Raw genomic sequence first — 26667 nt, forward strand, 5'->3', positions numbered from 1 at the left:
AGAGAAATAAATTTAAAACAATAAAATAAATAAAAATAAAAAAGAATGAATGACTTGAACAAGTTGTTCATTAAAAAAAATAAATAAAAACAGTACATATAGTAGAGATTACAAAGTATAGACAAAGAGGGCAATTAGGAGCTCATTACAGGAGTCCAGATCAAAGATAATGAGAATGTGAACTAGAATAACAGCTGAAGGAATAGAATTAGAAAGTTGGAGGGGAAAAAAAACACAGAAATATCATTGAGAATAAATGGAGCATTCCCTCATCCATTCAACAAACATCTTCTGAGCACCTACCATGTGTGTATGATATACCTCCATATGCTAGGAGCTAGAGACAGGAAATATAAATGTCCTTTGCTACATACAAATGGCAGTTTCTCTGACTCATCTCAATAGGGAAAACTGAAGATACAGTGAATGAAGAATGGGAAAAGTCAAGACCTCTCTTACATATTTTTTAAGATTTATTTTTTTATAAATTTTTAAACAGAGAAAACAACACACTCCTTGGGGAAAGATGAGGGATGGAGAAGACAGATCCTGGGTAAAAATTATTACTATCACACCTGGAATTGATAGGCCTGCCTAGGAGACAAACACAGGCACTGTCACACCACCACAGATAATAGCTATTATCTGAGGCTTAGCAGATCAGTTCATTCTCCACTGAAAGTTCTATAGCTCCAAGTCATAAAAATCCTCCAGCTCATCATGAAACAAGTCCCACTCATCTTCAGAGACTGTCAGGTCGAAGTTGCCACCTGCAGCCAGAGGCATAAGCAATATCTCGCCCAGTTCAAAGATGACAACCACTTCTTCATCGTTGTTAAATAGATTGCTGTTCTCTCTTTCCTCGATGAGCTCCCAGAAGTGATTCCTTCATTGGGCCCATTATCTGCTTGATATACCCACTTTCTGACTCTGGTCTCCTCTCTACGGCCATCATGGTATGCATGCTCATGAAAACAGTTCCCTACAACTGGGTAGCTCCCAAGTCCTTCATCAAAATATCTGCATACCTTGTTGTTCATTGCCTCCTTGTATTTCTGAATGAGTTTCTGCTTCTCTTCTTTCTCCTTCACCCAGGACTAATTTGGAATAACAGGTGTGATCCAGCATTCTAAACAGAACTTTATGATCTTGTTCTCAAATTGCTTAGCACACTTCCAATTGTGAATACACTTGAGACAGCAGGTGTGGTTCAGTTGGAGAGAATTCCGCAGAGGCGCTCACTGGGGTTGGCTTTCTCACAGACCACTTCCATGCAGATCCCACAAACCATGCCTTTACTGTGCTGGACAGCAAATGAGAACTCCATGTCCTTCTCAGTAGCTTCAATGCACGATTCTATATGCTGTGATCTCTGGGCATCATCCGTAGGATGTAGGACTTGCGCTCACATATATCACATGAATTTAAATGGAGATATACACAGTTGTCCCCTTATCAGCCCTCTCCCACTGCAGCATAGCGGCAAAGCAGCTTCTTTGTTTTCAAGGCAGTTTGTTCCTTCTCTGATTCTTCCTTGGCCACTGAGACCAGTGGGTAAAACTCAATGATATTCACCTAGTCTTCTGTGTCTGCTCCTACAATTGCAAAGTTTTAATTTCTTGACTCAGCTTCATCCACACTCATTAAAATGAGCAGTCCAACTGCAAGGGATGATTTTACACTCAGATCTGCAGCAGTTTCTTCTTTCAAAGGTATGCTATGTTCATATCTGCGGTGGTCTGAAAATACTTACACACTACACTACATGGACTGTCATAGAGGTCATGCAAGTAATGACAGTTATCTTCTTCCTTACAAACCCATGCATAAAATACCTGCAGGTGACCTGTTTAATCCAGCCACTGCTACTGCCATTGCTGCCACTCTTATATTTTGAAACTAGATGACTGGGAGGATGGTAACACTATTCAGAGAATAGAAGAAGAAAGTAGACAGAAGTGGGCAGGGAAGAGGATATGGACAATTTTCGACATATTGAGCTTTGGACAGATTATTCAAATGAAAATGTGCAATTTATAGTTGCAAATTCAAGACTAGAGAACAGAAAAGAGGTTATGGTTTAGATTCAAGGAAAAATAGCTTAAATATGAAAATTAATGTTGAGAGCAGGGAAAGAAGAAAAAGAAAGAATAGTATAGGCAGGACCTTGGATACTATCTCACTTAGATGTGGGAAGCAGAAGAAAGAAGAAAGAAAAAGAAGAATCAGTAATCCAAGCTAAAACAAAACAAGACAGAGGAGAACAGAGAGTCAAAAGGATCATCAAAACAAAAAGATGAGTGTTTACAGGGGATATTAAACAGAATTAATTCCTGCAAAGAAATCATGTTAAATTAGGACTGAGAAAAAGACCACTGGATTAGGGGAAAAAAGAAATGTATTAGTAATATTTGAGGGAGCAACAGAGTGAAAATGAAAAACTCAGTTTGCAAGGGGTTAAGGTATCAGTGGTAGTGAGTAGTGAGCCTAGCTATCTCCACTGCTAGAGAAAACTACTCTCTTGAGACGTCTGACAGTGAAAGAAATTAAAACGCTGGGACAGTAGCTTGAGGGGAATCACAGATGGAGAAAAATTAATTTTGAGGATAGGGAAAGATTATATGAGGATGTCTTTAGTTGAGAGAAAAGGATCTAGTGGACAGAAAATAAAAGCAGTATTTTTTGTGGAACAGAAAAAAAGGGAGAGAAGAGGAGAAATCAATAGAGACTGAAATTAAGCATGCATAAATACTTTTTATTTAATTAATAAATATTTATAGGGTGTTATGACAGTTTGATGTTCTTTTATGAATCACAAAAAGAAAAAGATTATGCTTTTGACCTACTCTATTCCTGTGGATGTGAAACCCTTTTGATTAGACTAGGTCAAGAGGCATGACTCAGGTTGAGGTTCTACCCCCTTGCTCAGTTTGCTATAAACAGAGACACTGAGGAAGAAACATAAAGGAAAAAAGCGCTCTACCATTTTGATTCAGCCATATAAGAGAAAGGACTTGGGGTTCTCCCACAGCTGAGCTCAAGGAGAGAAGCCCTGAGAGGTTCAAGGACCTGAGGCCCAGAGAGAGATGACCAGTGGGCCACAACTGAGTTCAAGGAGAAAGTAGAAAGATATTAACAGATTTGTCTTGCCTGATGGGCTATGTGACAGGACACTAGGATCAACAGTAGTTGACTTTGGTGAGAAAGTATCTCTGATGGTGCCTTGATTTGGACATTTAGGCCTCAGAACTATAAGCTTTCATCCCAAAATAAATCCCCTTTATAAAAACCAACACTTTTCTGGTGCTTTGCATCAACAACCCTTTGGCACACTAAGACAGATGCCCACCATGAACCTCAGAACTGGAGAATATACGGATAATATAGATATTGTCCTAGGCTCATAGAGCTTAGTAAGTATAGAGAGCATCCAGAAGTGGAAGAACATGTTGGACACTGTAGAATGCCTCCTCATCCATCCCACTGCACCCTCCATTGTGCAGCAGCCATGCAATTTGGGTATAATCAATCCCAGTACTAGCAAAAGTGAATGACATTGGATGGCCTCAAAAATCAGCACAATCATAGCTGCCTCATCAGAGTGTCTGATTCTGGAATGGGCACAGAACCCATGTTGGCACTATGATTTCATTCTGATTGACAAGACGTGCTGAAGTGAGATCTGGAACTGCTGTAGCTATTTTACTAGCTGAAAGAAGCCAGCTTCATGAATAAAGCAATATAAGCAGGACAGAACTGAGAGAATCATTGAGAAATGGAATGAAGTCTGATCAACCCCATCTGAAACTCATCTTTCTTTGGGCTTTTCAGTCACATGACCCGACAAATTTCCTTCTTTAAGGCCATTTAAATAAAGCTTTTTGATAATTGCAAGGAGAAGCATCCTAATTACAGATTAGATTTAAGTGTAGGCACAAGGAAGATGGTTATAAAGAAGAGTGCATGCACTTGCTCTGAGTGGGGAGAAGGAGAAAGAATGGAAGATTTTACTCAATGCCGTGATAAACTACATTTTTTGGCCATACCCTTCATCCTTCTCTGTATCCATGACTTTTGTCTTGTAACTTTCAATTCCTTCCACTAAAGGGATGAAGGATATTCTCTCACCACTTTTTTGGGATTTGGCCATATGACTTGCTTTGGCTAAAAGAATGAGGTGGAGATGACAGTGAATGTCAGTTCTAAGGCAGATCTTAAAGAGCCATTGCATATTTCCACTTGATCTCTTGTACCTCTGTCTTGGTCATAAGAAAAGCATGCCAAAGCTAGATCACTCCACCAAAAAAGGATGAGTAACACATGGAGCAGAGCCATCACAGCAAAACCACACACCTGCTATGAAAAGCAGAGCCACCCCAGCCACCAAAGCCTAAAACAGGGACACCCTGCCTTATTGTAGCAATAGGTAATTTATATATCACCTGCACAGCGTCAACAGGTTAATGGCCAAGGAGAACAACTGGCTCTTTAAGAGGAGCCTAATGCTAACAAAGCTGTCTATGAAAATTAAGTTGGATTGACCCAATTGTTCTCTTCAAATCCGTTTCCTTAATCACTTCTACTGGGTCCCTGCCATTCCTCCTGAATTTAATTCCTACTTTGGTCAGCAAGATTTGTGAAGAAAACAGAGAGTTCAGAAACAAGGGAGGGAAAAAACAGATCATACAGTATTACAAAAAGCCATGAAGGAAGAAAAACGGCATAGAAAATCAAGTACTATACAAAACATGAAAGAAAGTGGGAATGGAGAGGAGGTTCTTAGGTAAGGAAGCAGATGCTAGTTTATCAGAAAGCCATATTTTAACACTAGAGAGATTGAGGCTCCAGAGTTAGGAAAAGAATAAGTTATGAAGAAATTGAGAACAAAGAGTTTAGATAATTTAGAAGTTTAACAATGAAAAGAAGAAAGAAATAGGGTAACAACTAGTGGTGCAGGAAATGAAATTAATTTTTTAGTGGTGAAGACTTGAGCTATATTAGCTTTCTATTACTAAGTAACAAATGATAGCAAACTTATCATCTGATAGTTCTATAGGTCAGAAGTCCATATGGACTTAGCTAGGTGACCTGCTAGGGTTTCATAAGCGCAAATCAAGGTGTCAACTAGGCTGGTCCCTTGTCTGGCTCTGGATAAGGATCTGATTCCAGGCTTATTCAGGTTGTTGGCAGAATTAAGTTTGATGAAGGTACAGGACTGAGGTCTCCATTTTCTTGCTGGCTGTTAGCTAGAAGCTGCTCTCTCCTCCTAAAGGCTGGCCTGTGATCTTTGTTTGCATTCTCCTCCATCTACAAACCAATAACGGTACGTCTAATTCTTCTTGTGCTTCAAATTGCTCTGACTTGCCCTTCTGCTACCAGCTGGAGAAAACTCTGCTTTTAAAGGACTCTTCTTTTTAGTTAGGCCCACCTAAATAATCTCTCTATCTTGAGGTCTACTGGTTAGTAATCTTATAATAATGCATCTCAAAGTCCCTTTTACCACGTAAACTAACATAATCACAGGAATAAAATCCATCACATTCACAATGTTGAGAATCAGAGGCAGGAAATCTTGGGCGGTGGGGGGAGGGCATGTTAGGATTCTGACTAACATATTTCAACATGTACACATTTAAAGTTAGAAATGATTCAAAAATTAAAAGACCTTGAAGAAGGTTTAGAAGACAAGAATCTTGTACTGCATAAATTACCAAAAATTAGGAAGAAAAGAAATCAAGGAAAAAGTACTCCCACTCTAGCCATAGTAAAAAAAAAAAAAAGGATAACTTTTTCTTGGAAATTGGAAGAAAAATTTTAAAAGGAAAGAGAAGGGTGGCAAAAGATGGCATTTGTGCCAGCTATTTACTTTGTCAAAATTAGCATCATTTTAATTTAGATATAAAGAGATGTATTCTCATATTCTGGGATTCACTGAAAAAGTTCTTCCAGATGGTTACACTTCCCTGGAGTGACAGCACTCAGTGTAGCTTTGCACATATTGGGAATTCAATTAAACACTGCTGACCATCTGATTGAGAATTCAGAGTCTGGAGTAGCTGACTCAATACAAACATATGGCTTAGTTCCCATCAAAGGAAAAATCAAACCACTCTCTTGCCCCCACCCCAAACTGTACCTCGTTTGCAGTACAGGAGAAAACATAAGTGAACTAATAAAAATAGACTCTGCAACAAAAGATTAGAGAACATGCAAACTGTAAAATACAAGATTTTTCTAACTTTATCATAAAATCAGAATTTACTAGTTAAGGATGAACACTGTAGTTATTTCCTTCTTATTTCAATTTAATCAAATCAGTACCTACTGAGCACTGCTTCAGGATATTTAAGATGAGCAGGTCACAAACTGGACTCATATTGCTAAAGGTTGGAGAATAAGAAGAGAAGTACACAATGACTACAATGTGAGAGGTTGAATGATAAAAGTGTTAAAAGACAAGTGAAGGAAAAAACACAATATTTTTAATCCTCTTAAGAAACATTCATAGATGACAAAAACAAAGGCTCAGAAGGCTAAAACTTTTTTCAAGTTTACACAGAAAGTGTATATAAAGGTATAGATTCAAGATCAGGATTGACTGGCTCCAAAATTCAATCTATTTCAAAGGAGAGAGAAATCATCTCTGGTTGTCTAGTTGGGTGCAGAAGGGGGTGGGACTGGTAAAGAGAAACTAGGAACAGTTTCTTAGAGGAGCAGTTATTTCAGAACCTGAAAAGATGTATAAAATTTTGAAAAGTGAATGTTAAGGAAGGAGAACATTTCCAGGGGAAACAGCATAAAACACAGAAGCAAGAAATCAGGAACAATATTTGGGGAATGGTGAGTATATCAGATAAATGCAATACAAACTGTTTACAAATAAAGATAGACTGGACACACATTATAGGGGTCAAATATTGGGGTTAAGAGGTTATTGCAATAGTCCAGGCAAGGATCTAAATTATTACCTAGACAATTTGAAAAAGAAAAGGAGGACTGATAAGAAGGGAAATTTGGAAAACTGCAATTACCTTTATTCTATATTTACCAACCAAAAAAAAATTGCAGGAAAGTCCAAAAACTGAACTTGGATTAGGAAGGGAAAATTATTCCTGTACCACCACTCTTTACCCTCTAGTCCAGAGCTTAGCAAACTATGGCCCACAGGTCAAATTCAGCCCCCCATCTGTTTTTATAAACAAAGTTTTATTGTAACACAGCTATGACCATTCATTTAGGAATTGTCAATGGCTGCTTTCACAGTAAAATGGCAAAGATCATATGGCCCACAAAACCTAAAATATTTACAATTTATCCCTTTAAAGGAAAATTTGCAAACTCCTGCTCTAGTCCTACACCCTATAAGTTACTGTTCCAATTCTTATAACAATTTATTTTGGTCTAAATATTACGCTTATATAAATATTTCTTGAATTATCAATTACTACTATGGTAATTGAGAATTGGACTCTTTTACACCATCAATCTTCCCTCTTCACTCTCTACTCCCTCCATACACTTTCCTCCTCACCATCCTGCCAATAAAAACATATATTTACAGCATTTATTCTGACTATATATATTCTTCATTGCTAAACTAGAGAGTATAATGTGATTATGCTTCCATACTTATAAAAAAATTTTTTCTGAGGTTAGTAACTATCATTTGCTTTGTTTTCCATTTGCCTATCACAATTTTTTCCAATAATTCCAACATATTCATCAAGTGCTAATTTTCTTCCAAATGAGCAAACAAAACCAAGTAAGTCATTGTTTTTATTTGTCCCTCCCCAAACTCTCCCACAGTCCTAATCCTTTTCCTCTAATCTGGACTAGCTGCTCTCTAAACCTAGTGGACAGATCTTTCCCTGAAACTTCCTTTCTCTGCCCTCTCATACCGAATCCTTTGTTTTCTGCATCCTGTCATGTCCTTCTCTTTATCATTTTTCTCCCTTGTTTTGTTGAAGTTCACCCTCCAGAAACATTCTAATAAATTACACATATAAAAATTCTTGAATAATCCTCTTAGAACTTTATTCTATTCTCATTTCTAATTGACAGTTTAGCTGAATAGAGAAATCTAAGCTGAATATAATTTTCTCTCATAATTTTGAAAGTATTGCATCATCTTCTAGCATCCAGTTTTGTGAAAACGTTTGATGACATTCTTATTTCCATTCATCTCTGTGTGACTTATTTTTATGTTTCCTTTTACATTCTCCCATCCACTCCAGAAAGCTTTTAGGATCTTATTTTACTCCATGATGTTTTTAAATTTCATAATTATGTGGCTAGGTAATCTTTTCCCATTCATTATGCTGGATACTTTGGAAGACTTTTCATTCTGGAGATTTGTGTCCTCCAGCGCCAGGAAATTTTCTTGTAATATTTCTTTGATAATTTCCTTTTTTCCATTTTCTTGTTCTCTATTTGTATCTGTTATCTTTTGACACAATTATGCTGTATAACAAACCATTCCTGAACTAAGTAGCTTGAAATAATAACCATAAAATGAATTAAAATGAATTAAAATGGCATTAGGTAGGACAAGTCCCTGTTCCACAAGTTTCATCCACTAGCTCAGGTGTGTTCTCAGGATGATCACAGAAGTTCAAGACTGGAAGTCTTGCAAATGATTTTTTTAAGCCTTTGTTTATGTCAAATTTGCTACTGTCCCACTGGCCAAAGTAAGCTGAATAGCAAAGCCCAGAGTCAGGGTTGAAGGATACCATCAAAAGGTTTGGATATGTGGATTTATGCATGGAAATGGATTAGTCAGATTTTGAGCTTGCTGAATTGATTCTCTAATTTTCTTTTCTTTCCTTTGTTCCATCTTTTGGGTTTTTTTTTCCTTTGTTATGTTTTTGGTATTGTTGATCTGGTTTCTAGGAAGTCTCCTCACGGTTATTTTGAAATTTTATCAGAGTTTTTAAAGTTGGTTTTATTTTAAAATTTTAAGACCACTTTCTTGCTATTTGTTAATTACTTTTTCATATTATCTGTTCTTGGTCTAAGGATCCAATTTCTTCTCCTAATATTCTAATGAAATTAATATGAGTTTTTGGAAGTATTCTTCTCTTTGAATTGTCTATCCTTCTTCCATTGCGTGAAGGGCGGTGTCACATAACTTCCCAAAGCAGGGAAGTGTATCTGAGTGGTACAGAAACTCTACTTTCAACCAAGTTCTATATTCTGCTCCATATTTTATTTCCAGCTCCTTTGGTACCAGGAACTTCCAAGTGTGAGCCTCTACAAAGTCTGTTTCCCACCAGTATCTCTTCTATAGGTACTTTAATTGTAACTTCTTCCTCTCTGTAGTCTTCCTTTGACTTACTGTCTTCTAAAAATTTGGTAAGCTCTCTCATCTGCTCCCAATTTCTCTGTCCTTAAAAGTCGAAATCTTCCTAAGTCCTTCAATATCATTTCAGTGGGGTTTGAGGAGGGAAATGAGAGAAATTCAAATATTTATCGATCATATTTAAACGGAAGTCCTTTCCATCTGGTTTTGAATGCAGTGAGTTTCAAGTGACAATATCATATTAAAGTAGAGATATCCAACGGTTGGAAATAGAAGAGCAAAGCTCAGGACAGAAGTTAGGATGAGAAACATAAACTAGAGAACTACTTATACAAGAGTGGGCTTCTACATACTTCAAACAAAAAATAAAGAGTGAAGAAAGAGTTTATCCAATTGTGTATTGGAAATGCCTAACCTAGGAGAAAGGAACCAACAAAGGATCCAAAAAAGGAGCAATGATAGAGCTAGAAAGGTCCTTGAGTTAATACTATACCACAAAGTTCAAGGAAGTTGAAGGTTCTATAAAAGGATAGTCAATAATCTCAAACACTGCCAAGAAACAGGAAGATGAGGATGAGAGAGGCCATACCTTTTGGTGAGTAAGAAAAGAATGGTGAAGTTTAAGAGCATAGAGTAAGAATGCAAAAGGGAAAAAAGTAGATGATAAAGCAGTAAGCATAAGCTCTTCTTTCTTTCAAACAATCTGAGGAGAAGGAGGAAAAGAAAAAGTCGACATGGAGAGAAGAAGATTTGAACAATTCAGTAAGGTCAATGAAAGTTTTGTTTTGTTTTTATTTCTTAAGAAAAAGAGAAACCTGGGCAGGCATACAGAAGGAAACATACCAGGAGAGAATGAAAATGCAAAGATAGAAAGGTAATTAATAGGGTAAAGGTTTGGAGGAGAAAGGCAGAATATATAAAAGTACAGATGTAGAGTTTTCCATCTTAAAGAGGAAGGGCATTTCTTACCATGGAACAGAAAAGGAGGGAGAGGAAAAGAATAAAAAGAGTTAGATACAAATCCTGAAAGTCTCCTGCCCAGATGGTCTCAATCTCGGTTAAATAATAAATCAGGATATCTGCTGAGAGTGACTGCAGCAAGAATGAGATTTATGGACAGTGGAAAAGGTTTGGAACAGCTGCTCTGGTAAATGTAATAGTGAGTTTATGGGAAGTGTTATTTTATTTATTTATTTATTTATTTAAGCAAGAGCAACAGCAGGAAAAGTCCAGATTAAGGCCCCATGAATTTGTAAGGACACAACTATAAACAAAGTAATCTTTTTGAGACAGAAAAATGTTCACTTTTTCAAATATTGGCTAAAAAACTAGAAAACTGCTCAGTGGGTTTGTGGTAGATGATGATGCAAGGTGATGGGCAAAAAAACAAAAACTTCACAAAACTTGAATTTTTTAATTAAAGCATTTCCTTTCCTATTTTACATTTATAAAATGAAATAAATAAGAAAGCAAATTTTAAAACTCTTCTGTCTAAAATCTTGAATCTCTACACAGTCTGGTCTCCAACTGAACATGACTAATCTTGATCACCCATTGCTCCCTACACCCCCAGGGTGACAAAACGGTTTGACACTGCACATAGTGCAGCCTTTAAAAGGCCTTCTCCTGTCTAACTGTGGAGTCCCCACATTTAATCTCTTCTTTCTGCAGTCACCTAAGGCTGTTGCCTATCTCTAGAACAGCAACTTGAAGAGCTCAAGACATGGTCACTGAAGAAATACATGAATAAATAATCTGCAGGTTTGTGTTGAAAGAATGTATTTAGATTGACTTAATTCTGGAACTCAGAGTTCTTTCATTAAGTTGCCTACTGTGCTAGGCATTGGGAGCAGGCGGAATGAAAAAAGATGGTCCCTACCCTTAAAATAACTTACATTTTAATACAGAAGCCAGGTTATATAAATAAATAACTGATTTCTAGTTGGAATTATTATAATCATATTATTCCTATTCAAGTTTTCTTTTAAAACTTATTCAAAATTGACAGAAATAAAAGTCTCAAAATAAAATATATAGAATAAAGGAATGAGCAAATGAACAAGCAGATGGATAAATGAGAAACCAAATATCAAACCAGCAAAGTTTTAGGGAGATCCTAGGCAAGATGGTACATCATGTAAATGTACTACATCTTCTTTCCTTTCATTTTCTTCAAATGTCATTCTCACTATAAATGCTAATTTAACATATATAACAAATTAATCTGGGTGGCAGAATAATTCTACAACACAATCCATGCTGAAAAATCTTTGCTTCTTAGCTTTACAGAAAATGAAGCTTCTAAACAGATCTAGCCCAACAGTCAGTGCACAGACCAAAACTGATACTGGACTAAAACGCACAAACAGCCTTTCTAGATGTTTACAGCCACAGTCCACTTGATTGGTCGATGCTTATACCTTACTGGTGGTTAAACAGCTTTAATGTCACCCTTGATTGGTGCATCCTCTCCATTTTAGAGCAACAGGCAGGATTCCCAAGAAAAGAGATCATAACTATATTATACTGCTTCTCCCTCTAGAAGAATAAAATACCAGTTACCAAATGAACCAACATAAAGCATCCACCTGCCTCTGCAAAATGATCTTGTTAATCCATCATGAAAATTTAGTCATATTGCAGGTATAATGATATATCTCTGAGGCTACAATTGAGATTAGTGCCATTCTTCATGAGACAGAGACATAAAAAGCTGTGTTTGAACCCTAGCTCCATCAGGTACTGTCTATGTGACCTTGAACAGAATGTTTAAACTCTTTTAAGACTGTAGTGTATGGGGCTTAAACCAAATGCAAATGAGGAAAATAATACTTACATTATAAATTTGTTGTGAGACTTGATAAGGTGACATATTTATAGTGACTAGCAAAAACTAGGTGCTCAATAAGTACCAGCTTTCCCTCTTACCCAAAACTGTATTCATTTGCTCTGCAAAATTATCTTATAACTTTCTTCTCTTTTTGCTTAATGTTCCTTAGCTCCCTCTCTTTTATCAACTCTTCATTCATTCATTCATTTATTCAAGGTTACAAGAGCATGAATTTATTACTGCCTTTCCCAAAACATCTCCCAGGCCTCTCTAGAATTCAAAGTGAAAAATGGAAGTTATGATTACAAATTTCCCTTTATTCTAAAAACACTGTATGCCTTTATGGTAAAGTGGATTTTTTACCCTCAGCTCTAATAATTTTTCATCACTAAAAAATGAGTATTGGTTTTTGTGTCAGGCAGTCTTCCATTCCCAAATCCAACTCTGTAATTTACTTAGTCAAGTAATTTACATGGACAAGTTATTAAACTTCTCTGGGTCTCATTGTAAACCAACATATTCATGGTGATGAGCACAGTACCTAGCCCATAAAAGGTACTCTAACAAATATTTAATTGACTTCAGCACTAAGGCTGCTAACTAAAGTTATATTCTGTTAACCACTGTTCTCTGAGATCTAGTCAAAATCATGTGGCAATAGCATTACCTGTTCTATAATTATTCACTCACATATTTATTCAATAATTTTCTGACTACCTTGTATGTTCTAGGCAGAAAATAATAACATTTGAACAGCACTTCAAAAGATAACTAAGCCAAGATTTTAGACCTGAAGAAGCTCAGAGCCTAGTAGGAAGGCAAACATATAAACAAATACTTACAAAGCAGGGTTCTAAGTGCTAAAAATAGAGGTGTGCACAAGATACCAGAGAAGCACAGAAGGATATGACATCAGGCAAGGCTTCCCAGAAGAGACAATCATGCCAGAGTCTAGGGGAATAAACAGGGTTCACTGAGCACACAAGGGAAGAATAGGGAAGCAACGGCGTGAAAGTCCTCGATGCCTGCTGACAGCACCAAGTACAGGAGTCAGGTGTGGCTGGAGGAAGCTGCTGCAAGCAACGGGCAAGAAATGAGGCCTGAAGGAAAAAGCCATATCATGAAGGGTCAAATGAAATGCCAAAGAGTTTGGACTTCATTCTTTATAGAACGCCACCAATATATTTTTAAGTCAGAGAGTAACATGTTTTAGAACAGTTTGTCTGATAGCAGAGAAGGGAATGGGTTAGAAAGGCTGGCATTGGAAATGGTGATAATGAAATAGATGTGAGTGGTGAGGGAAGGAATCAGTTGGCTCTAGGGTTTCTATCACAGAAAAACGGTGCACACAGTTCCACTAACTCAAAAGAGTCAGGGCACAACTGTGAGTAAAGATAACGAACATTTTGAGTTTCATACCTCCAATGAGGGGGAGAGGTTCAATAGATCATTATGAATAACGTTATCTAGGAAGAAAAGACAGGATTGAGTTGGAGCTACAGATTTAAGATAGATATTTGGGAGTAATAATTTTTAAACTAAGGAGCATGCTTTTCAAAAGAAAATGCATTTCATTTATTAGTCTTCACTCCCAACTTCAAAGGAAATTATCACAAATTAAAAACCTTAAATTATTATCTATTACACAGATATTAAATTTTATCATGACAAAAATATGAAAAGATGTCAACATATTTAATGAAAACAATAAACGCTTACCAAATATATATATATACTATATTCATGTGTCAATTATTTTTCTTAAGCAATGTACTAACTAATAATATAGGGACATTCTCCTTACCTATAAATTAGTATTTTCAAAATAATGTTTCCATGGCAAAAAATACAGCAGGCTTCATCTTCTAAATAAACAAGGGTGTTTAATTTCCTGAGCAAACATTAGTCATACTTAACATTGAACAGAGTCTAAATTCACCAAAGGAGTTAAGAAATTTCTAAAATCCCAGGAGCAATATACCTCACCCAGAGAATCTAGTCTAGAGCTTATTATAAAGGACTAAAAGTCAATGTCATAAGAAAATTTTAAATAACATCATGCATCCCTCTATTTAATAAATTATTTCAAAATCAGGTCACAATTGACAGACATACTATCTTGGGCAGACGGGAGAGAGAAGATAAGCAGGGAAAATTTCCTTTTCTCTACTGAAGCATGTCCACCAACTGTCACATCTGGAAAACAGCCAAAATGAGCACTTTATTTGAAAAAAAAAACAACCAGAAAATTCTTGAAATATTAGCAAAATGTGTGGTGCATAAATATGTATGCAGAGAATTCTTTTTTGATTCGCATTTATGGCTGTTTTGAAATAATATTTCTAAGACATAGATTAAAAGCATGTGTCCATCCATACAACAATTTTTAAAAGACAAAGGTAGAGACCCTTGAATCCCTGTGGATAAGATTTCCTCTTTTCTTCTAGAAAAGGATACACTTCCAAAACAGATAACCTGTCCTCATGGTTTATTTACCTGAATTAACCACATAAATTATCTTGAAAAAACCATGGCCAAACTGAACAATAGTGTGTCTCTTTCTCTTACCTTTCCTTTATCTGTTTCTTAAACTTTCTGTTTCCTTTTTTCAAAATGCTTTTTCTAGTTTTCTGGCCACAGGGTTTACCAGCAAAAGCTGACATAGCAAGTTGCTGAGGGAAAACAGCTGAACTATTAGTGAAGGAAATAAGACAGAAAAGAGGGAGGGAACCTAGAAATCTCAACCACAAGTGGAACACAAAAATATTGTGCCCATGTCTGAATCTGTATAAACTTGTAACTCTAGGCGAAAGTTGTCAATTCAGATAGGGGCCTATAGTTATAACTAAGGATCATCAAGGGTTTCCTAAATGGGCTTCTCACTAGTCTAAGATGGATATATATTGTTTTTTAAAAGTGGTTGTGGGTGCCTGGGTAATGTTCACAGCCAGTGAGTGGAGAAAAGACAAGAGTACACACTCATTTTGAATGGTTTTACTATTGGAAACTCACTGGCAATTACAACACTACTACGAACACCACTGCCACCTTTTATAAGGTGCCCCTTGAATCGCACAGTATTTTGGGTCTTTAAAGAAGTGAGAAAAGCATTACAAAGAGGAGGGAGAAAAGAAAATGTGAAGAAGGTCTTCTGGTTTAGGTGTTCCTCTCAAGAACTTCACAAAACGGTCAATGTAATAAACATTTCCTACATCCCGTTTTCTGAGAATTTGCCCCCCTCCCTGTCCCAACCATGAGGTTAGTCCCTAACAGATCTATCAACTGCTAGTTTATGACCTTGTCCTGCTGGTCCTTGCTGCCTCAATTCCTGGTCTTTCCAAACAAAGTTCAACTTTTCTTAATTCTATGAGAAGCTTCTACAGTTTTATGAATCCTCATTTCCCTTTAAGAAGGGAGAAAGCAAGACTTCCAAGGAAGATCACATTAGTCATGGAACTTGTACCCTTTTCCTCAAGTCCTTTCCATCAGAGAAACAATAATAATATGGTTAGACTGCTGAGAAAATAACTGTCAATCCCCAGAAGCAAGAGTTTTGTAGGGATTTTAAAGGATAATAAGGAACAGGTGGGATAGATACCCTGCATGCTCTCTTGTGCTGATGAGTGTCACAAAGAGCAAAGTTTAAGAACCATTTCTATAGAAGCCCAACGATTCCATACAAATAGAAAGCCAAGATACAAAAAAGGAATGTTATTATAGAAGTGTCGTTGATGATAAGAAAACGTAAAGGTAAGAGAAGAGTAGGAATCAGGACATGATCTCCTTAGATCTCTCAAAATGTTTCCTTGTACATTGGGTGGTTGTTTAAATCCACATGTGTTTAGCTCCCTTCTTAAGCAGTAAAACTAATATTCTGATCATCTTTTCTTTGCCCTTGTTTTCCTAGGCCTAGAGAAGGAAAGTAGCAACTGATAATATTGCCTGCTGTTTATTTTTCTTGGATTTGGCATGAAAAGCTGAATGGTCTTTTAAAGCACAGAAAGAACTCCAGTGAATTATTTCTGCTATGCTCACAACTATTGTTTCCCTGAGTTTTTGCAAATAAGGATGGCCTTTTTTAGTTAAATCAAATGATTACTGAAGAGCTTCCTGGAAGATTCATTGCTTAGACTTGTTTCTAAGAATTATGGATTCCTAGTAATAATTTAAAGTCTAGGAAATTTCCAGTATGAATTACTTACTGTCCTGGCTCATATGGAACAAGAATAAGCAGACCTGTACATATTAATCATATTTTTAAATATATTTGGTCAATTTTGTGATATAATGCTTTTATGATATTTTAAAAGTTATACTGGGAGTATCATATAACCAGAAAAATCTACCTGCTGAAATCCTTAATTCATCAAAATTTGCAAACTCAACTTCCTCAGTGAATGACAGTTACTATCTTAGTGCTTTTATAACTCTTTTTCTGCATTATCATCATCTTACTGAAATTCTTGAGAATACACTTTATTGACAACTATGACAGAGAAAGACCTTCAGGAAAACAGAGTAAAAAAATATATAAAGATATTTTCTCTCTCAGTCCGTCTGGAGACCTACTATGTGTCCACAACAGAAGTGAATGAAAAAGCTCACATAAAAATGCAAAGTGCTAACCGGCCTATCAAATTAACCCCTCTCTTTCCCAGAATGCAAAGAGAAACGGTGCCTGGAACTGCCACACCATGCTCAAGCTTTGGTCACAATCTCCACTTTACCTGAAATGCTAGGTGCCTATAGCCTAAATTTCTTCCAATGCAAGGGTAATAGTCATTGCTGACATGGAAAGATATATTATATTTGCTATTATCATAGATGTAAAGAGAAACATTGTTACTCTCTTCCACGTGCTTTTCCTCTTTTTCTTATTCATCTTCCTTTCTTGTCCTGAATAATTCAATCCCTAAAGTCACTAAATGGGGCAGAGAAAAGATGGCATCCACACCAGAAGGAAGAGGGGAGGCACAGTCGGCCACAGCAAGGCGACAGGGCCCAAGCTAGGAAGAAGGGTGCTCATCCTGGCAGCAGCCTAGGGCGGCAGGACAGAGCCTGGAGACAGCATCCTCAGGGAGAGGTGGCTCTATGTGAGAGGATCACAGCTCTAGTAGTGCAAAGAAGGTGTTCACGTGATGATGGCAGAGGGGAGGATCTAGCATGGGGAGTCAGAACCCAAAGGGTGAGGAGGGCATCCACGTGGAGGGGGAGAGGGGAGTTAGAGGCATCCCATAAAGGTGCAGATGGGCATAGGAAGTCAGAGCCTGCAAACGGCAAGGAGGATGTCTATGTAGGAGAACAACCCAGCATGGGGTTTCAGAGACCAAACAGGGTGGTGCAGAAGACAATGGCACAGGAGAAGGGATGGCAGTGCAAATGGGGGAGTTGGTTACGTACAGGGGGACTGATGAAATAAGTATATATATTTTAAAATAACAAAAAATAAAAGGAGGGAAAAATGGATGGGAAGTGGATGTGGCTCAAGCAGTTGGGCTCCCACCTACCACACGGGAGGCCTTGGGTTCGGTTCCCAGTGCCTCCTAAAAGATGAGCAAGACAGCAAGCTGATGTGACAGGTTGGCGCAGTGAGCTAAGGCAACAAGATGATACGATGAAGAATAACAACAAGGAAACACAATGAGAGACACAACGAGTGGGAGCATGGGTGGCTCAAGCCATTCAACACCTCTCTCCCATATGGGACATCCTGGGTTCAGTTCCTGGTGCCTCCTGAGAAACAAAAAAAGGATGAGCACACAACAGATAGACACAGAGAGCAGAAAGTGAGTGCAAAACAATGGGGGGGGGGAGAGAAAATAAATAAAATAAATCTTTTTTTTTGTTAAATGTAAGTCAGGTTTTTCACTACTAGAGAAGGAAGTTACAAATAGGGAAAAGGAGAAAACTAGAATGAATCCTGCTGTACAGTCAGACTGGAATTAGAGGTATTATAAATGCATGGCATTCAATAATTACAGATATAGATGTAAATACACACTTTGTTTTTTCTAGTCCCTAGCTGAGAAGGTTGGGAATAGAACACTCCAATAGCCATGAGCACACCCAGTGCCCAAAACTTAGCTCCAAATCTTAGCTTTTCACTACCATTTTCCATTAAAAGGAACCATGTCTGCTTGGAGAAAAGGCTGATTCCAGGACTATGGCAAGGAAAGATGAATCCTGGAACATTTTATGATGCCAAAAGCAAGGAAGTACTCAAAGAATGACTCGAAGAAGCCAGCTTGGAAGGGTTCCTACTGGCAAGTCTGGCACAAGTTGATCATTAACATTAGTATTTACAGTAATGGATTATAACCTGTGGAACAAAATAGGAAGCCATGAGTCCATTCTAAAATAAATGAACAAATACATGAAAGTTTATTTACATGGTTTGAATATAACTCCTTACAAAATATTTGTTACAATAGGAGAGGGAGTAATTTTATAGTGGAGAAGCCTGACAGACACGACAATAAGCAAGTGATTAAAGTAAATATTAAAGTAAATAAAGTAAAGTAAATGAGACGAATCAGAATCATATGTTATGTTACAGGATACAAAGAGAGGAACATACCACTCTTCTATGATATTCCTGCCAAACAGGCATAACCTAAATCTAACCATGAGTAAACATTAGGCAAACTCCAAAATACAAAATAACTGGCCAATATTATCCAAAAGCATCAAGGTCATTAAAGTCAAGGAAAGACTGAGAAATTGTTGGAAACTCAAAAAGACTAAGAGACATGACAACTAAACGTAATGCATGATTTTGAACTGGGTCCCAGTGAAGCATATTATTGGAACAATTGGTGAAACTTGATTGGAGGCTGAGGAAGGGATGATTGCTAAACATGATGATAACTTTCTGATTTGGGTAGTTGCATTGCATTTATGTAGAATATTCTTGTTTGTAAGAAATACAAACTAAAGTATTGTAGGGTGATAGGACATTAGGCAGGCAACTTATTCTCAAAAGGCTCAGGAAAAAATAAGTTCTTTGAACTGTTCGTCCAATCTTTATACAAGTTTATGATGATTTCAAAATTTTAAAAAGGTTAATGTTTAAAGAAAAATATTTAGGAATGGACAGTTCTACCTCCTACTATTAAGAAATTGCATGTTGAGAGTCAGGTCACACACTGATGTATGATAGGAGATGGGAACAAAATGTTGACAATGGACTGATCAAAAGAAAAAGTTGAATTTGTGAGCTTTTATACCACAGTAAACTTAGATATTGCTATATAGTTAGCTTTTAACTTGTGTGTGGTCTCCTGTATGTACAAGAACCTAGGGGGTAGAATCTATTTTCTGTCTTCCCAGGCATCATCACCATGTTGAATATATAGTACATACTCTCAAAATATTTGTCAAATGCTTTGAAAAGAGAGAAAAATATTAATGATGGACTTATTAAGAATTGATTCATCTTATGAATTATGGAAAAGGATGTACAACTTCAGTGGAACACAATCTTTTTCTGCTCAAAGCAGTTTTATGAGGAATGCAGAAGATAAGAAACAAATGCTAAGTCTTTGATGACCCCTTTCTAAAAGCAAGCAGAAAAAGCAATCACCTAACTCCAGAATAAGAAGAAGACTGGCCAAATAAATCACCTGCTTTGGCCTGTTTCCTAAAGTGCAGATATCCCAGAGTTCAAATATAAATACCCATGAAACTTATACAATTATTCCTCACACAACCATTAATGTCTTAATAATAATAATAAAACTAGCATCTTGGGTCTGTAGTATGAGACAGGCATTGCACCTGATACTTTATATTAATTATCTTCAATCCTTAAAACTTTACATCATAGATATTATCATTCACACTTCCTAAAGAGATTGAAGCCAAAAGATTTTAAATAATTTGCACAGGGTAAACGTCCACTCAGTGGTAGAGTTTTTTTCTTCTTCCCCTCCCCCCTCCCTGCCCGCTGTTTTTGCTATCTGTGTCCATTTGCTGTGTGAGCTTCTGTATCTATTTCTCTTTTTGTCTTCTCTTCTCATCTTTCTCCTCTAGGATTCACCAGGATTTGATCCTGGGGACCTCTGATGTGGAGAGAGGTTCCCTGTCAATTGCATCAGCTCAGTTCCTGGTCTCTATTGCTTTTCACCATAACTCTCCCCTTCATCTCTCTTTTGTTGTGTCATCATCTTGCTAAGTGACTCACTTGTGCAAGCACTGGCTCACTGTGTGGGCACACGACTTGGTGCATTGGCACTCAGTTTGCCACACAGGCACTGGCTCGCCATGTGGGCACTCACACAGGCACTTGGCTCACCATGCTGGCACTCATGCAGGCACTCAGCTCACTGTACAGGCACTGGCTCACCACACGAGCACTCACAAGGGCACTCTGCTTGTCACATGGGCACTCAGCTCGCCATGTGGGCACTCGCTTGCTGTGCAGGCACTGGCTCACCACAAAAGCATGCTTTCTCTTCTTCTTTTTCACCAGGAGGCCCCAGGGATCAAACCCATGCCCACCCATATGGTAGATAGAGGCCTTATCACTTGAGTTACATCTGCTTCCCTGTGGTAGAGTTTGGATGCAAACTCAAGACTCACATTTTTTCTACTATGTCATTTACTCTTCTGAAAATGGAGATCTATGGAAAGAAGGAATAAAATGCAATACAGGAAACCTATTATTGCTAGAGAGTAAACCAGAAAGGGAGTTCTCAGTGTTAGGTAAAAGAAGCCAACGAATGCCTCAGAACCAAGAAAGGAAGAAAGGGAAGGCAGGGCACAGAAAGAGGAGTGAGAAGGTTCTACCGTTAAATTTCCTGGTTCCTTGGTTAACCCAAGAGTTGACAAGATCCCTGAGTTAATAATAAGTTCAGTTAAAAACTGTGGGTTCAGTTTTATAAGCTTAAAAGAGGTAGCTTTTTAAAAAAGAGAGAGATAGATCATAAAGTTTATCAAATGAGGACTATGGTAAACATTATAATTTCCTCCTTTGTGAGAGGTAAGAGATGCAGAGAAATAAACCCCACCCATCTGGAGCCAAGGGATGGACAAGTTATTAAACCATCTTTAAAGAAATAGAAGTTAGATAACAAGTGCCCAAGAAATTTTGGGGTGAAAAAATTCACCCTGTTTTTAAAAGAAAATCATAACTGACAAAGAAATATTTTTAAACATATTTAATTTTTTCTCAATTTATCTTTTATTGTGCTGAAATATTTCTAAAAGTTGTCATTTAAATCATTTTTAAGTGTACAATTCGGTGGCATTAATTACATTTATAACATTGTGCTACCATCTCTACTATCCATTACCAAAATCTTTCCATCGCCCAAAACAGAAACCCCACACCCAATAAGCAATGATTCCCCATTCTTCTTTACCCTGGCCCCTGGTAACCTCTAACCTACTTTCTATCCCTATTACATTTCTAGATATTTTTTGTAAGTGGAATTATACAATATTTGTCCTTTGTGACTGGCTTATTTCACTTAGCATAATGTTTTCAAGGTTTATCCATGTCATAGAATGCATCACAGTTAATTTATTTTAATACTCAATTCCATTTCCTGCCCATGTGCTATCAAGAAACAAATCTAAAGTTCAATACTACCTATAACATGAAACTGTATGATGAGCAAAAGCAAAAATGGAGACTATGTAAGAACTGAAACCTGTTATTACATAGTATTTTAAAAAGATGCACATTTCTGTGTACATACTAGAAACATGGTATTTTCTTATTTTGGGTCAGATTATACATTGATGCCTATAAAACAAGGTAGAAATATAGCCTTATAGGAAGATACCTGAAATCAGAAAGACCTGAATGTGAATCTTGGATCTGTCCCTTCAAAGCTTTGGAAATTTAGACAAATTTCTCATCTTTTCCTCCTTATAGTATAACGGGGTTAACAATGACTACCTTGCCTGATTGTTGTAAAGACTGGACATAAAGCATATAAAACAGTTAACATGATACCTAGAATACTAATAATACTAGCAATTCTACTTCTAGAAATGTATCCTAAGAAAATAACTCTATGGAAAAGGGGGTTTGAATGATGCTGTTCATCATAACATTGCTTATAAATAATAAGTTAAAAATCATCCAAGTATCTACCATTAAGGGAATGGTTAAGTAATGGTATATACTCTCAATGGCTCAAAAACCTTTGTATACATAACAATATCTAAGGAAGCTTATAAAAATGCATATTCCCAGGATTTACCCTCAGAAATTCTAAGGCAGAGACTTTGGGGTGACCAGGAAATATATATGTTTATCAAACTCACAGCAAATGCTTCTGATGGAGGTGGTCTGTAAAAATTCTGCATTAGACAGAACACTATAAAACCATTTAAAATAGTGATTAAGGGAAGTAGACTTGGCCCAATGGATAGAGCGTCTGCCTACCACATGGGAGTTCCACGGTTCAAACACCGGGCCTCCTTGACCCATGTGGAGCTGGCCCATATGCAGTTCTGATGCACACAAGGAGTGCCATGCCACATAGGGGTGTCCCCGTGTAGGGGAGCCCCATGCGCAAGAAGTGCGCCCTGTAAGGAGAGCCACCCAGCACAAAAGAAAGTGCAGCCTATCCAAGAATGGTGCCACACACACAGAGAGCTGACACAACAAGATGATACAAAAAAAAAACCCACAGATTCCCGGTGCTGCTGATAAGGATAGAAGTGGTCACAGAAGAACACACAGCGAATGGACACAGAGAGCAGACAACTGGGGGGGGGGGGGGGGGGAAGGGGAGAGAAATAAATCTTTAAAATAAAATAATGATTAAGAAGACAATTTAATATTTTAAAAGTTTATCATATACTACTAAGTGAAAATTTCAGTATCCAAAATTTTATGATTTATCTGATAATTATATTAAGCATACTTAGGAATAAAGTCATGCTATTATTAATATATTAATATATTAGAATTGCAGAAAATGTCAATGGATCTCCATGGCCATCAGAATAAAGTTCAAAGTCTTTAGGGCATCACACAAAGCCCCTCAATTTCCAGAATTACCTCCTGTCCATGCTTTATACCAAACTATTTATACTCTACACTTTCACACACCACTCCATTATTAAACATACTGTTTGTTTTTCCTGAAATGTCCTTCTTCCAGTTTGTCAATCTGGCAAATTTCTATTCATCCTATAAGATTCAAGCATCACCTTCTCTCTGAAGGTTTCCTTGCCTACTCCTGTAGAATTAAGAACACCTCCTTGATCCTAGTGCTCCAATAGCATCATTTGGTATTTCCATTAAAGTGTATTGTACCATAACTCCATTTACCCATCTGTCCCATTAATTCTACAAGAACTAGAAGTAGATAGAGATGATCTAATTCAATTACAGACTCCATAAGTTCATCACTTAATAGGTAAGAGGTACTCAAAGAATGCTCACTCTTTGTTATCTCTGTTCTTAGCTATTTCCCTGTAAAATCCCAACTGACTGGTTGAGTAGTGGGGTGGTGCTGGTTGGTTGAGTATTAAGTTTTGGACTAAATATACACTAATATACAGCAAGAAAAAAACTAGCAAAAATACTATTATGAAATAGTTTAACCATGGTTTGTAATTTTTCACTTTCTCTGATTATGTCTTCACAGTTTCTATCAACTTTCACAGTAATTGACCATTCCGGTCAATAACCAAAGCAAGTCAATAGGAAGCAACTCTGTTCAAGGGTTCCCCACCACTGTAGTTTACCATGCCAAAGAAAGTCCATGAGTAATTTCTGCTGCTCTTCCCAGACATACTCCTACTCACTCCCATGTCCCCAAATTAACAGTAAAACACCTACCCAAAACAAAGATAATTCTGTAAGTAAATTTAGCAGTTTCTTGGTATATTCAAAACACAAGATACCATATTTAGCATATTTGTATGATACATATAAGATTTAAAATGCAGATTAATAACTAGAAGTACCAAACAAGAACCCAAGTGGTTTAAAAGTAATTTAGGTGAGAAAAGAAAGCTTTATGTGGAAGAACGTTAACTGGGATCTAGGGGTTATAACTTCAAATGCCTCTCCTGTACAGTGAAACTGAAGTTTATGGAATAACCTAGATATTAAAATCAAGTTGCAACATAAAATATCTAAAAATAACAAGAAAATTCATTTAAAAGAATTTGAGTTTTGAATCTTATCTAAAACTGTATTAAATGTTAATGTTTTTAAGCAATTCTACTCCATATCTTTTGTCACCTATGATTGTATAAATGTGTAAACTTAAGGAACAACTTCTGGAAATAAGCAAACAATATACCATATGCAGATATCTAAGATGGGTGCATATAACAATTATCCAATAAAAAGTTCTAGGGCCTAAAAAGTAGAAAATAAATAAATAAAAGGCATTTCTACCCCCAGCCCTATCATCTCAGCCATCTCATTTCTCATGACTCCAGTCAAATCCCTTTCTCCTTCTATAGCATCAGCTATAGAGACAGGAAAGGTATGGGTACTGGTCTTTGAGTTAGGGGGAAATTAACATTGAGGTGTGAAAGGAAACTAGAGATGATGAAAGCAAACTCTGTAAACTCTGATTTTTGAAGGTCCAATAGTTACTCCTCTTAATCTATTCCTCACTACACAGACAATCCCAGCTCTACACCCCACACAATATTTGCGTTTCCTTAGAAGAGCAGGGGATGACACAAGTAGAGCCAGGATGAACTTGTAGTAAACAGAATGAAGAGACTTCTTTCCTAGAAAAAGAGATTTGAGGAGGAAGAATTCAAAGGAAACATGGTGTGGGAACAGAAATATGAAGCGGGCAGCAGGTTGACTACTTATGCCTACATCCATCAGTCAAGACTTGATCCAAGGTATTTATTAAGGAATGGTAACATTGTTTCAGCTAATTTAACTAGAAGTAATTAACAAAGAATAGTAACAAGTCAAGACCAATTGTTTCAGCTACCTCACTAGAAGTAATTAACCATATGAAATACAGCTAGTCTTGCAAGGCAATGCAACACAAATAACTCTGTAGCACAAAGGAACAAAGTTCCATTTTACAGATAAATCCATGAAAACATACTGTTAAGAAAGAAAGCACTATCCATAAGAAACAGATTTGAAGATGTACAGTCTTTAGACATCGTAGTAGAAGAAACTGAAAAGTATCCTTTGATCATATTTTTTAATCTAACATTAAAAAAACATCACACAATTTCAAGCCTGATCCAGGTTTAACATACTTGCTGTCCTACGGATGTAAAATAAAATTGGACTCTAAGAAGACTTTCTAAATCTGTTACACAAGAAAATTCATTGGATTTTCAACTGGCATAATGCCTCTGCCTGCCTATATGGTTTACAAGCCCATGTTATCAAACACATGAAAAAGAACTGGAACATGGATGAGCTTTGTGTGTGAACTCTTGCTTTTTTAAATACAAAATAATCTCTATCAAAATAAGATGAGTAACTAAAACTCATGATATTTTAATTAGCTAAATTCATGCCACAATGTTTGCAATGGAAAGCAAACGCACTAAAATACATTAAATGTTAAATTCTTATTAGAGTGGACTTACTGATATTCTACTATAAAACTACTGTGACTAGTAATAAAAGAAATTGTAGCATGGCTGTGGAGAAAGTGGCCACAATAGTTGCTGAGGGCAGGGAGAGGGAAGAAGAGATGTGATGTGGGGGCATTTTTGGGACTCAGAGTTGCCCTCAATGATATTGCAGAGTCACATGCTGGACATTATATACCCCACCATAACCCACTGAATGTACTGGGGGAGAGTGTGAACTACAGGGTAAACTATTAACCATGTGGTGCAGCAGTACTCCAAAATGTGTTCAACAAGTGTGATGAGCGTGCCACAATGATGGGGGGAGGTCGCTGGAGTGGGAGGAGTGGGGTGGAGGAGTGGGGGATATATGGGCACCTCTTATGTTTTTTTTAATGTAACATTTTTTGTGATGTATATATCTTCAAAAAAGTACAATTTACAAAAATGGTGGGTGTGGGAAGTGGGTTATATGGGAACCTCTTATTTTTTTTTAAATTTAACGTTCTGTGTGATCTATTAATTTTAATTTTTTAAAATGTGTTAAAAATGTTAAATTCTTTTCAGGTTCTGTAGATTAAAAATTAGTCTTTTCTATACCTTGATTTGCATTATATGCTACTTCCATTTCTAGTTTAACACTAAGGAAAATAAGTAATTAAGTAGATTATTCTGTTATACAACTGAACTAATTAAATCGTGTTTACTGTCACCAGAGAGGTTAAATTGCAGTCAAGTCAGTAGAAGCACTGCTATGAATTTTACCCTTCTGCATTAACGTCAGTGAAGACTTGCTCCGCCCTTTCAACAACTACAAGATATTACTTAACTGCACTAGGAATTGTTCCATGTAAGAATGGACAGACTTAGTGGTAGTCATTGGCTGGTTGCCCCAGTTCTCTGCTATACACCAGCCATCGGTTTTGAAGAGGAAGCTGAAAGCCGTGCTTAGTAAAGAAAGAGGTCAATACCAAAATTCCCTCTTCTCTCTCCTTACTCCCCATCA

The 26667-nt window shown here is 37.0% G+C and overlaps 1 protein-coding gene and 1 pseudogene across 9 annotated transcripts in view; both read right to left on the minus strand.

The window, feature by feature from the left end:
* ANKS1B (ankyrin repeat and sterile alpha motif domain containing 1B) overlaps positions 1-26667 on the minus strand; it is a 1292741-nt gene that overhangs the window by 1260722 nt on the left and 5352 nt on the right. The window lies entirely within an intron of this gene.
* LOC139440205 (E3 ubiquitin-protein ligase makorin-1 pseudogene) lies at positions 685-7919 on the minus strand (annotated as a pseudogene).

This window comes from Dasypus novemcinctus, chromosome 12 (genome assembly GCF_030445035.2).
Source record: "Dasypus novemcinctus isolate mDasNov1 chromosome 12, mDasNov1.1.hap2, whole genome shotgun sequence".
NCBI classification, from domain to species: Eukaryota; Metazoa; Chordata; class Mammalia; order Cingulata; family Dasypodidae; genus Dasypus; species Dasypus novemcinctus.